Below are 12,239 nucleotides of genomic sequence, written 5' to 3'. Positions count from 1 at the left end.
TGCTTCGATTTAACAACTCTGCCACAATGTTCTGGAATATTGTTTGGCTGTATTTAAACAGTAGCCTTCCTCGGTAATAGCCATGCTGCCAAAATTTTGTGGCCACTAAATCCAGTGAGCTTAATCAAATAACGTGGCTCCAATTTCTAACATTTGCTCATCGCACACCACATCAAGAGTCTTTAGTGGTGGAAAAAGTTAAAGAAAAAACAAGCGGAACCAGGTTCATTTTGATTAAAACTGCAATTGAAAGAGTCCTCTATAGCTCACAGATGGAATTTCCAGTCGAAAGAAGGCGAGAGAAAAGAGCCACTGTGCTCTGGAGGTGAAATTCGAGTGATACGGACTCACGTCCCTGGCTCTGCCCAATTTCAGGCAGGTCTCCCGTGCGTTTGTCCTTGCTCCGCTGATGGGGCAGCCTCACTCTCTATGGAAGCTTTTCCATTTGTACCTGCAAATGCTGGGATAATGCCTTAACCTGGGTTTATACATCTTAAGCAATACTCTAAACATCAGGCTAGTTTCCTATTTGAGCTCTTCTTGGCTTATTAAAAAATAAATTTAAAAAAACCCACCTGTTGTGTCTGGGCAAGAGTAATGGCACAAAATCAGTGCGTGTCCCTTTTGGACTTGCTTTGCTCGCCCAAATAACAGCGACAGCCATCTTTGTACAAGGTCCGAAAGAAAAAAAAAGTTGGGGATTTGAGACGGAAGTGATAATTTGTTCCGAGTCAGGGCCAACGCAAGCTCTAGAAGTACCTGCCAGGATGGTTGATGAGGAAATAACACCACTTGCAAAGTAGATGGCAGAGCAGCTGCTTTCCGCACAACAGGAGCAGAGGTCAGGTCCTCCACCAGAGAGAGCCAGAAGTCATTTTCCCCAGCGCCTAATCCCTAACGAACGGCAGTGGCACACATCAAATATCCACGTTCGCAATTACGGGCTCGGGCGCTCAGGCTCGCCATGCCGGCAGAAAACACTCCTTGACGGTTCGTGCCCTCCTGCAGGCGCGTTAATAAATCTAGCAAATGAATGGAGGGAAATAAGATGGGTAGTTAGCATTCCCTTGGGACTCCTCTAATGAAAGACTGCTGGGCCGCAAGACAAAATCCACCCAGCAAACGCAGCGCTGCGCCGCTGCCAAAAAATAAGCCACGTGAGCTCTGCCTGCCCAGGCGAGCCGCGGATCCGAGATACCCTGTCAGAGTCAGTTAAGAGGCAGCAAAAGAAGAGAGACTTGCACCACCTGTGTCCCTTCTGCAAGCAGAAGCATCCCAAAACTTCAATTATTTTCCCGCAGCAACGAGTCTAACTCCAAGCGGCGAGCCAGAGGCTGCCTCTTCCTTTCGGCAATGCCCTGAACCAAGGTAACGTCCAGTAAAACCATAGTACCTTGTTTCCCCAAAAATAAGACGGGGTCTCATTTTAATTTTTGCTCCAAAACTTATTACTTTTTTATGTGTAGAGCTGCCTGGACGCTATTTAAATTGACTTTTTTTATGAACTCCAACTAGGGCTTATTTTTGGAGTATATTTGCTTATATTTCAAGCATCCTCAAAAATCCTGAAAAATCATGCTGGGGCTTCTTTTGGGGGCAAGGCTTATTTTTGGGGAAACAGGGTATCTGCCTTACTTAAGCTCTCCCACCATACCCATTATCATGGTATCTGAGTACGTCTGCGTTTGGATAGACTGCTAATAGAGAAAAGCCATCGCTGCTTCACGCTTCATTTCTCTCGTGTGCCTCGCGGATCCAGGCTGCTACTGGGAAAGCAGAGAGCAATCAAGTATTTGATGAGCAGGAGATGTGTTCTCCCCCTCGTGCAATTAACAGGATTTAAATGTGCAAAAATATGCAACAAAAAAAACCCCAAAACATATATATTTATATAAATTCAACTAATTTTTAAATACCTAGCAAGTTTGGATAAATAGCACCATTCCAGCACTCAGACACGAGTTATGGCTGAAGGCACACACACACACACATTTCTGAGATTCAGCCCACTCTTTTGTCTGTACATTCCCCACCAGCGTGAGGTTTGCTGTTCTTCGGTCCATAGGCAGGGCTGTAATAAGGACAAGTAATGATAAACGCTAAAACACAGCCTCCCGGAGCTGGAGCAGCACTTCATCAAGCAGCGCGCAAAGACATATCGACGGACTGCGGGATGACATTCAGCCATCGCACGGCGTGCGCCGTGATGTTTTGTCAATACAACTCAAAGCCATTTACCGCTAAACACCCCGACACCAGCCGCTCTCCTGCTTTGTGGCCTTTTCGGTGCTGGTTCTTCAGGGCAGGGGATGCACATCATCTGTCTTTCGGCTGAGCCGGGCAAGGTGCAGGCGGCCGACGTGACAGAATTGCTGTTTGACCGTAACAGGAGGCCCACGGGACGTCACATCTGATCAGTCACGAGTTGGCTGATTGCGTACAAACTGGCACACTGGAAAAGCTGGATTGTCAGGAAAAATCAAGCCTCCCTCTGTATCTTATGCTAGAGCCACTGAAGGCTCTCTGCCTCCTGATGTATAGAGGAAACAAGGTAGGTTTTTTTAGAGAGATGTAAAGTCTGGACCCTATCAGATGGGACAGCTTTGTAGAAGGAAGAGCTTTGGGGCCAAGAGGGAAGAAAAGGGCAAGCATCCATAGGAAGAGAGAAAAATGTTGAGCAGAAGGAGGAGGAGCAGGAACAAGAGACCCAGGGAAGTACTGAGAGAGTTGGGGTGTCCAACCTGGAGAAGAGAAGCTCCGGGGAGACCTGATTGCGGCCTTTCTGTACTTCAAAGGGGCCCATAAGAAAGATGGGGACAGACTTTTGAGCAGACTTGCGATAAGACAAGGGGTGATGGTTTTAAACTAAAGGAGGGAGATTCAGGCTGAACATGAGGAAGAAATTGTTGACCCTGAGGGTGGTGAGAGCCTGGCCCAGGTTGGCCAGAGAGGTGGTGGATGAAGCATCCCTGGAGACATCCCGGGCCAGGCTGGACGGGGCTCTGAGCAACCTGAGCTGGTGCAGATGTCCCTGCTCATGGCAGGGGGGGTGCTGGGGGAGCTGGGAAGGGCCCTTCAACCCAAACTGTTCTATGTTTCTAAGAAAAGGGAAAAGAGGATGGCGAGGCTTTTTGTTAGGGAATAGACTGCCCTATTGAATTATTTGCTATACTACTTCTTAGAGAACTTGTTTAGAAACTGCTTATATAGAATTCACTTAGCACAATTAAGTTTGCTTCTGAAGGTGTTTAAAAGATGTATAGTTGAGGTTCTTAGAGACGTGGTTTAGTGCTTGGTTATGGTTGGACTCGAAGACCTTAAGGGTCTTTTCCAACCAAAATGATTCTATGATTTCTGCAACCTGTGAACCTTTGAACTTTCTGCTTTGTTAAGTAAAAAAGGCCTCAGAGTCTTCAAGCTGGAAGATCAGGGGAGCTGCGGCCCTGGAAAGGAGTAAAGGAACAGAATGGGTCTAACGGAAGACGAGAAACAGAGGAATGTTCTGGCTGTTGCCAAGAACTTGTTCTTCCTCAGCCGCCGGTGCAAAAGAGCGATTGAAGGTCAGGACTTTGATTGACAGCTGCCTGGTGAAAATTAAGAGATCCAGTGAAGAACAGGGAGACCCCAGACTCTAATTTTGCTGTTGGCTGGAATGACCTGGCAGAGCATCTCTGTAGCTATAAGATCTCTATTGTTTCCAGCAAGCATAAACCCATAGCTGAATGGCATTACTTGCATCACATTCGGTTTATCTAGTTTATCTAAACCTTCGTTAAGTGCTTGGCTATTGCCTTGATGTGCTGTGGCCTGACTCAGGCTGCAGTTGAGTTCTCCTATTCATCAGAAATGTTACCCACCAAGAAAGTTATTTTCCTCATTTAGCCTCTGGACTACAAGAGCACTAATGAATTCCCCTCACCCGGTGGATCTTTGCACACAAATGACATCGAATAAGCAGTTTAAATAGTAACAAGCAGTGACAGATTCCAGGGACCTGCTTACGCTGGGGGCAGGGAGCAACGGCTTTAGATTTTCATCACATCCACTTCACCAGTTATTTACTCTCTTGCTCCTGAATCTCAATGATACTCTGTGGCTGCTAAGCCTCAGAAACCAACAGCATTTTGACATTCCCAGAGCCCAGCTGATATTGGAAAAATCCCATATACACCACCAATATCAGGGTTTGATTGTTTCCTATCCTAATAAAAGTCCATCTTGTATATTGATGTTAAAGCGCTACTGCCATACATGTGGATAAGTATGTATGTGCACACACTCAATTGTCATCATGTATGTTTCACTTGAACCTAGGATATCACATTTAACACAAAGCACACCAATATTTACAGGACTACAGTTTCATTTTCAGCCAGCCCAGACAGCTACATGATGATTTCTCCTATTTGTTCAGATCACCCACAATCACCAGCTCACAATATTAAAGAAGTGAACAAAATGAGCTGACCTGGCTGAGTAGTTTTCGAATCGGCTTCAAACCCACGTTGCAGAGCCGGTCCACAGCTTTCCTGACACAGTTTGTGTGTCTAACAGGAAACACCTCCAACAAATATGCTCACAAACTGAATCAAAAAAAAGGAATTTTGGAGAAAGAAACACATCTCCAGGCAGGAAAGGTGTTGCAATATGATGAGGGGTTGGGGTTTTTTGGCGATATCCTACTTCAAGATCACTCCTAACAAACAAGCACTAAGTACAATCCAAATATCCCAACTCTACTTTGCAATTTTCAAGTCTGGGAGCCCATTTTCTACTTTGAAAGCAGGCACCAGTGTTCAAGTTTGGCTATACGTGCTCGGGCTGTAGTTTCCAAGGAAACCAGTGACTGCATGAACATCACAAAATGCAAGTCCTGTGCTCGCTGTTTCACGAGTACGCTGTAGCTGTCTCCGTGACACAAACCCTTCCAGGTAGGTGTTTCTCCACTGTTTCTAAAAGACCCTAATACAACTTCAGATGTTTGGGATGTCAGTATATACAGTACACATCCAAGCAACGTGCACACTTGCAACCAAACCACTTTCTGTAGATGTTGAGAGGAGAGGAATTATTTGTGCTGTTGTAGGCTCCAAGGTAGCAAAGACTTTTGTTTTTTCCTGTTCCATCAGCCCTTACAAAACACAGACAGGCTACACAAAACATGAATGTCAGGGACTTCTCTGCCTGCACATACCCCTAGAAATGGCAAAACAGCAGATGAAAAACATTTATACAAATATTTCTCCTTGAGCATGCTACAAATGCAAGTATTTTGGCACCACGAAAAGCCAAAAGAGAAGCACTACGAGCAAGGCAGGCAGTAAGGATTTTCGATATGACAGTAAGTGCCATTGAAACCACCACCATCTCCCATTCAAAAAGCACAACCTCCCAGGACACCTCACCTCAAGAGAAGGTTCGTATCCAACAACTTCTGAAATCTCAGCATCCCACAGCACCCATCCGAGCAGAATAACCGAAAAAACAGGTACATATCAAGTCACTGCGTCCTTTTCAGCTCTCTAAAGGAGCATTTTTTTCCTCTTGACCCGTGATTTTGCTTCTGGTGCTCGGTGAGACGGTGTTTAGTGAAGGCACAGAGTCCGCTCACCTTCCCAGCGCGCCTGCAGCGCAGGTCACTGCAAACAGCTGACTGACTACTCTATATTTTGTGCTACGACGTACATTTTTGCTAAATATCAGCATGCTGATCTGGGAGGCGAGCGGGGATTGATGCATTTCAGACACGTAAGATGCACATTGTGTTTAGGCACATGGGATGCTAAAGCTCAGGACAACTTCCACAGCCACCCTGGAGAGAAGGCATTCGTGTCCATGATCTGGGGCCTCATTTTCTATTGATGAACTTGACAACTATCCACCTACAGCATTCACCCAGTAATACAGCTAAGAGGAAAAAAGTTGATTCTGTAGAAAATTAATTTAAGGAGACGTATTACAATTTTTTAAAAATAGTTTCCATGTTAATGACTGCCTGCATTTAAGTGCTATTCGCTTGCTTAAAACTACTGTACTTGAATACTTTTGCATACGACCACTATAAAGATTTCGATACAGTTTCTGAACAGAACTACTTTGCTTTAAAATGTAGCGTATTCATACTACACTGCTAAAATTAATATCCAAAGCAGCAGAAATTCAGAGAAGTATGTGTTGCTTATTGCTACTAAGCAGAACTAAAAATAATTGACATTGCAGCGGCATTTAATCTTGCCGTCACTCATCAAAGCAAGAATCAGACAGAAAATGACAAAACAAATATGTGGCTTTGTCCAGTGAATCGTTTTTTACCTTCCTTTGAATAAAACACCTCAGGTCCTTAGAGCTGACATTCAGCATACACATTACCTGACTAAACAAGCGTAGTTCAGACATGACCCAGAACACTATTTGTCAATAGAGAAAAATCTTTGTCCTCTGCATAGTAACTAAATGCATCACAGTTATTCCTTACTGCCGTTAGTAAATAAAACCTCAGAAAGCTGAATTATGGAGAGCCAAACTACCAGCAACCTCACGCTTGCCGCTCCACAAGGCGTGAAGCAGCAGAGGCACCGGGTGTGAGTCACACGCATGTCGCTGGCAGAGAGAAAAGCCCCAGCACCACCACCGCCAAGCCAGGCCTGTCAAAACAGCGGAAAATAACATTTGACTGCCTCGCATCCGCCGCTATCCTTGACACGCCGCGTGTTAAAACTTCTGACAGGAAGCATATCATACCGCACGACGAAAACTCATCCCTGTGAAGCGCGAGGAGGCTCTGCCTTCAGCCCGGCTACGTGAACAGAAGCGGAGCAAGCTGGGTGTTTGGGGAGTTAAGAGACGGTTGACAAAGCGACTCTGCCAAGTTGCCTTGGCCAGCATAGAGATGAGATGAGTTTAGGACTGGGCTGGTGGGTGGGCAACAAGTCCCACGTAACCAAGTCCAGCAGCACTTGCTGCAGAAGCGGGTTGTACTTCACAGCATCCAGGAGCTTGTCGGCGCAAATCAGCCGGCTGAAGCCGAACACCAACGCCACGATAGGGTTTGAGTGGCACCATGGCAGGAGAAAAGTCAATCTGTCCTCTTGACAGCCGCCAAGACGAGTGGAAAGCTGGTCAGCACAGGCCTAAGGGAGGTCATTCCCCAGGGCAATGCTCTTGGCCACATCTCATATCAGCGGGCACATCATCCTCTCTCGCAGACCTACCTGTGGAGAGATGTTGCCCCATCGCCACTCAACATGTACCAGAAGACTCCTAACCCCCTAAATCCTGCATACCAAAAAACCCACCAACACTGCAGAGGGAACGGCAGGAAGATGTGCTGGGGAGGCTCAGGTTGGACATGAGGAAAAGGTTCCTCACCCAGAGGGTGCCCGACACTGGAACAGGCTCCCCAGGGAGGTGTCACGGCCCCAAACAGTGTTCAAGAAGAGACTGGACAACGTCCTCAGACACATGGTGTGACCTGTGGGGTTGTCCTGGGCAGGGACAGGAGTTGGACTCCATGAGCCTTGTGGGTCCCTCCCAACTCAGGACATTCTATGATTTAATCAAGAATTAGCAGATCTTTCCAGGCACATAAATTCTTCTTCAGAACAATGTGAAACTGCATTCAGATGGATTTCACGTTATATCACATAGCGCATAAAAGCAACCACAGAAGTTAATTACGCTTAAACAAACAATAAATACATTTCAGTTGGTCGCTGGACACGTCATACTGAATTACATCTTGATAGCAAAACACAAATTTAAGGTGGCACCCCTACATCCATCGCTGCCGACTGCTTTTGATATGACATTTTCTGCAGCGCAACACCAAAACCAGAAAGTAAGGGGACCCCAGAGGCCACCATCCCTCGTTTGCCGTCACGGCTCCTGTCTGACACCAACGCAATCCCGGTGGGAGGGCATCTCCGTCCCCCATCACAGGCCCCTCAGTCACCTCAGCCACCAGTTTCTAGGGGTTAAATTCTGTTAGAATTATTTTAGAAAGAGGAAAGCATGAGGGTTAAGAAAAGAGGTTGGGGTTTTGGCTGTCTTGGTTTTTTAGCACTATAGATTGAGAGTTTTAATTAATGAATGGCTCCTGGGTACCACAGCATATGTACCATTTATAAATACCAGCAGATAATTTCATGCAAACACTCTAAGTATGAAGTGCTTTTCAAATATTTCTGGGGGTTTTAGTACTATTGTGATTGCTTAAAAATATGCCTCTAGTCCACAGAGGACGTGCATATTCGCTTTCAAAGAGCCAATTTGGCCGTTGAAGGGATTTTGTTAAATCTCTTGTATGTATGTTGTACTTGCCCTAAGGCTATGCAACCAAGTATTTTGGTTTTTTTTTTTAAACCAGGACTCTTAAATACCACTCACAGGCTGCTCCTCCCCCAAAATACGAATCTCTGGTATTTTGGCAGATTCCCCAACTTTACATTCAAAGCATTCCTGAGTCTGTTAACTCACAAAAACAAGTCATTTTTCATCTTACTCAACATTTTCTATAAATGACGCAGCATTTTGCCGTTATCTCAGTTAATGACGGAACATACACCACCTCTGAGAAGATCAGGCCCTACACTTTTCTTCACTCTCACCAGCTCTCCACTTTGTTTTACATTCTGTTTCTACATTTTCTTTCCCCTTCTGGAAAACAAAACATGCTGATTACACAGTCCTCCAAAAAAGCATACAGCTGTTGCCAATCACCAAACAAAACAGCCTTTTAAAATTAAAGTCTTAGGTATTTTCCCACAGCAAGTACAAAACATCAAAAGCAAAAAGATGAGAGTTACAGCTTCCTGGTTAAGAAAAGCTATTCTTTGTTCTGCAAAAAGCCATTCTTTGGTCTGCAGCTCTGTAAAATCTTAATTGGAGTTAACAGTTGGTACAAACTTGGTCTGGCAGTATTCTTTCCATGCTGACGGGCTGTCAGCAGCCAGGATATATCCTGCAAGAGGTCAGAGGTGTGGAAAAACAAACAGATTCTAGCAGATGAAGAGCAGATAAGGATTTTTCACCGCATTTTTCTGCCACGGAAAACCACCCGACTTTCTCCACAGCCTGTGCCCACTTAACTCCAGTCACTTCTTGCGAGTTATTTCCTCTGGGAGAGGAAAGAAAAAGCCACTTATTTTAGACAACCGCCTTCTAGTTACTTGAATATGAAGACTGATAAAGATGCCAATGCCTGACTTCTCTCACTGGTCTCGTAACTTGGAAGAAAACGGCAGGATGTGTCCCTCCACAGGCTTTAGCTATAAACTCCTCATGCGAACTCACAAAGTCCCATTCCACATTTTAAAAAAATAAATAAAAAAGCTTAGAGGCAAAATAAGCCCAACCCGGCAACAGCAACTAAAACTCCTAATGCTCTGAAACGGATATTTTTTAAAAATATATGGATCTTAATGGCGGGGTTTGTGTGCAAAGTAAGATCTTGCAGGAAATTTAATCTTATTTTTCTATACGAGGCAATTAAATTTACTCTCACACTTAAAGGCCATTCAGAGTCTAACTGTTTTATAACCCAGGATCTTCTATGTGGAATCACAGCAGCTTCCATAGACGCTTGGCCACCGGGTCCTCTTGGTGCTCCTATTCCTGTATGAAGCTGGAAACCAGGCTACGCTTCGGTGGCTTGCCAAAACCAAAGGCTAGATGCCATTACCTCAAGAGTCACTGAGGTTCGGCATGAACGGGGCAAAAAAGCCAACCCTTCTTTCCATATTTCGGTAGTTCCTGTTGTGCTTCCAGGTCCTCTCCACCTTAACCCCCCGGTACCACCGCAAAGAGTTACCTTGAACATCAAAAGGTCATCAAGATTGCGTCACGTTTGTTTAATCAAGACAAGGACCTCCCCTCAACCACTCATGAGCACTGTGTAAGCACGCAGAAAAGCGTAAGAAAAAGCAAAATTTAGATATTAATGATCCTGAATAAACCAAAGCAGTTGCGCTTCCTCAGCCTCCCAGGTACCTCCACCACTAACAAGTCACCTGGATTGTATTTTAATCACGAGAACTGCAAGTAAGCAGAATACACGGCTCCCGTTTTCCTCTGTTTAGGTGGCCGTGTCCTCATTTCCATTGGGACGCTCAAATTAAAGGTGCTCATCGGTGCCGTTACAGATTTAGGCAAGTGCCTAAGATGACCGCCTATCACCAGAAGATGTTTTGTCACCTCGGCTGGTGTCCATCCTCGGGCACGAGGCTTTGAGGGCTTCTCACCACCGCGACCTGACAACTCAAACGGAAGAGCAAACGCTTCTTAGAGCAACGTGTGCTCCTGAAGCTGTGAGCAAGTTATCTTCTCCAACTCAGTGATTAAGGTCTGAGGCTGCGAGTTGACTTAAATATTGTAAATAGCATTAGGGTATTGACCACAGAAGTACAATGAAATTCTCCCTCACGTGCTCCACGTGAGACTACGGCAAGTCATATACACAACGAGCAATTAAAATTCAAGCTAGAAAACGCTAATTCAAGGCTTCAACAGGCTTCCTACGTGTTTCACTCCACACAGCAGAAGCTCCAGGCTTGTTCTGCTGAAACCTGGAGTTATTTCCTCAAGCCCCGTGGGGCTCCAGTCACACTTCGAAGGCACCAAGGGACAGACGCACGTGCGCCCCTGACAGAAAAATAAACATTTTTGGATGCGATATGCTGCCCTATAGTTACAACTGAGGAAACTAATGCCTCTGGGCCACCTCATCCTCCTCGCACATTTACCAGACCCATGTGGCAGCCCACACCTCAGCCCTCCCGCCAGACAGGGCCCAACTTTTGGGGGGGGGGGTTGTGGGGTTGGTGACGCCTTTTTCTTTTTTTTTTTTGGGTCCACCACAGTTTCTCCCCACCGCCCTTTTGAACCCGCAGCGGCGGCCGTTCGCCTTAAAAGGGCAAAATATCTGTGGAGAACCGGCGGCGGGAAGCGGGTGGGGGAAGCGGGCAGGGGGGCCGCCGCACGGCCGGGGGTCCCGGGGCGGGAGGGCCCGGCCCATGGCGGCCGCGCTCCCCGGGCAGGCGGTTGCCAGGAGACGGCGGGAAGGGCTGAGGCTGCGCGGGCAGGGCCGGCGGCACCACCCGGGTCCCGACCCCGGCCCCAGCACGTACCTCACCGGAGGAGACAAGCGAGTCCCGGCGGCGGGCTGGCAACTGCAGCTCCGACATCCGCAGTCAGGGCAATGGGGAGCACCTGGGCCCCGCCCGCCATGTGCCCCGAGGGGCGGCGGGGGGTGACCCGCACCCGCGGCCCGGCCACGACAAGAGCAAGCCCGGCTCCCCAGTGCTCCCGTTTCACCCAGCAAGGAACGGGTCGGCCGCGAAGGGGAGGCGGGTTTGTCCAGCGGGGAAGTCGAGCCCCGGTTGCCGGCAGCCCCGAGCCCCGGCCTCTGCTGCACTCGCACACGAACCGAATAATCTCTTTTTTTTTTTTTTTTTATCTCCTTAAGGAGTGCTGGACCAAGTACACTGCAATTTATTGGCTAAAAAAAGATACTAAGCCGGGGCGGGGGGGGGGGGGGGGGAAGGTGATTTCTCTCCTGCAAGGTCTCCGTTTTCTCCATTAAATCGCTGTAATTTCCCCCGTCTGCGGCAAGTGTGAAACCAGGACAGAGCATCTCCCGGGTGCGCTGGCAGCCGAGGTTCCCCGCAACTTTCCCTTCCCGCCGCACACCCTCCATCGGACTAACATCCAGCAACGAGCCCCTGCCTTCCCTCCCCCCAAAAAACAACCACGGGGCAAGGAGGGGCCGGGCAGGGCGGCCGGGAGGCTGCCGGAGACCCGGGCACCGCACCCCGCCGGGCTCCGAGTTTCCCTGCCCGACCTGTGCACGGCTCCCGGCGGGACGCGGCTCCTCCCGGGAGGACAGAGACACCCCCCGCCCCGCGTTTCTGCCGTCCCCCTTCCCCGCCGCCGCTGAGCCCCCGACACCGCGATACGCTCCGCTTCAACCCGCCGGCAGCAGAAACTCCCCCCGGGCGGCCGCCCGCCCCTGCCCGAGCCCGCAGCCGTGGCCTCCCCCGGCGGGATGCGGGGGCGGCCGGGTCCGAAAGCAGCGCGGCTCTCCCCCCGCCTCGGGGCTCGCTGCTGGCGCACATCCCAAACCCGGAGCTCGCAACTTTCCCACCCCGCGGGGCCAGCCGGGAGGGTGCGGGGGCGGGCGGCGCCCGGGGCGGCCGCGCTTCGGGGCTCCGCTCCGCGCCCCCCGCCTCCCCAACCCCGGTCCC

General features: G+C 48.5%; 1 protein-coding gene across 2 annotated transcripts in view; it reads right to left on the bottom strand.

Moving 5' to 3' along the window:
• Nucleotides 1-12,239, bottom strand: part of PRKG1 (protein kinase cGMP-dependent 1) — a 432,157-nt gene that overhangs the window by 386,305 nt on the left and 33,613 nt on the right. The gene's annotated exons all lie outside the window — the stretch shown is intronic.

Source organism: Caloenas nicobarica, chromosome 7 (genome assembly GCF_036013445.1).
Source record: "Caloenas nicobarica isolate bCalNic1 chromosome 7, bCalNic1.hap1, whole genome shotgun sequence".
NCBI classification, from domain to species: domain Eukaryota; kingdom Metazoa; phylum Chordata; class Aves; order Columbiformes; family Columbidae; genus Caloenas; species Caloenas nicobarica.
The sequence above is the reverse complement of the archived record's forward strand: the minus strand, read 5'-3'. Positions and strand labels throughout refer to the sequence as shown.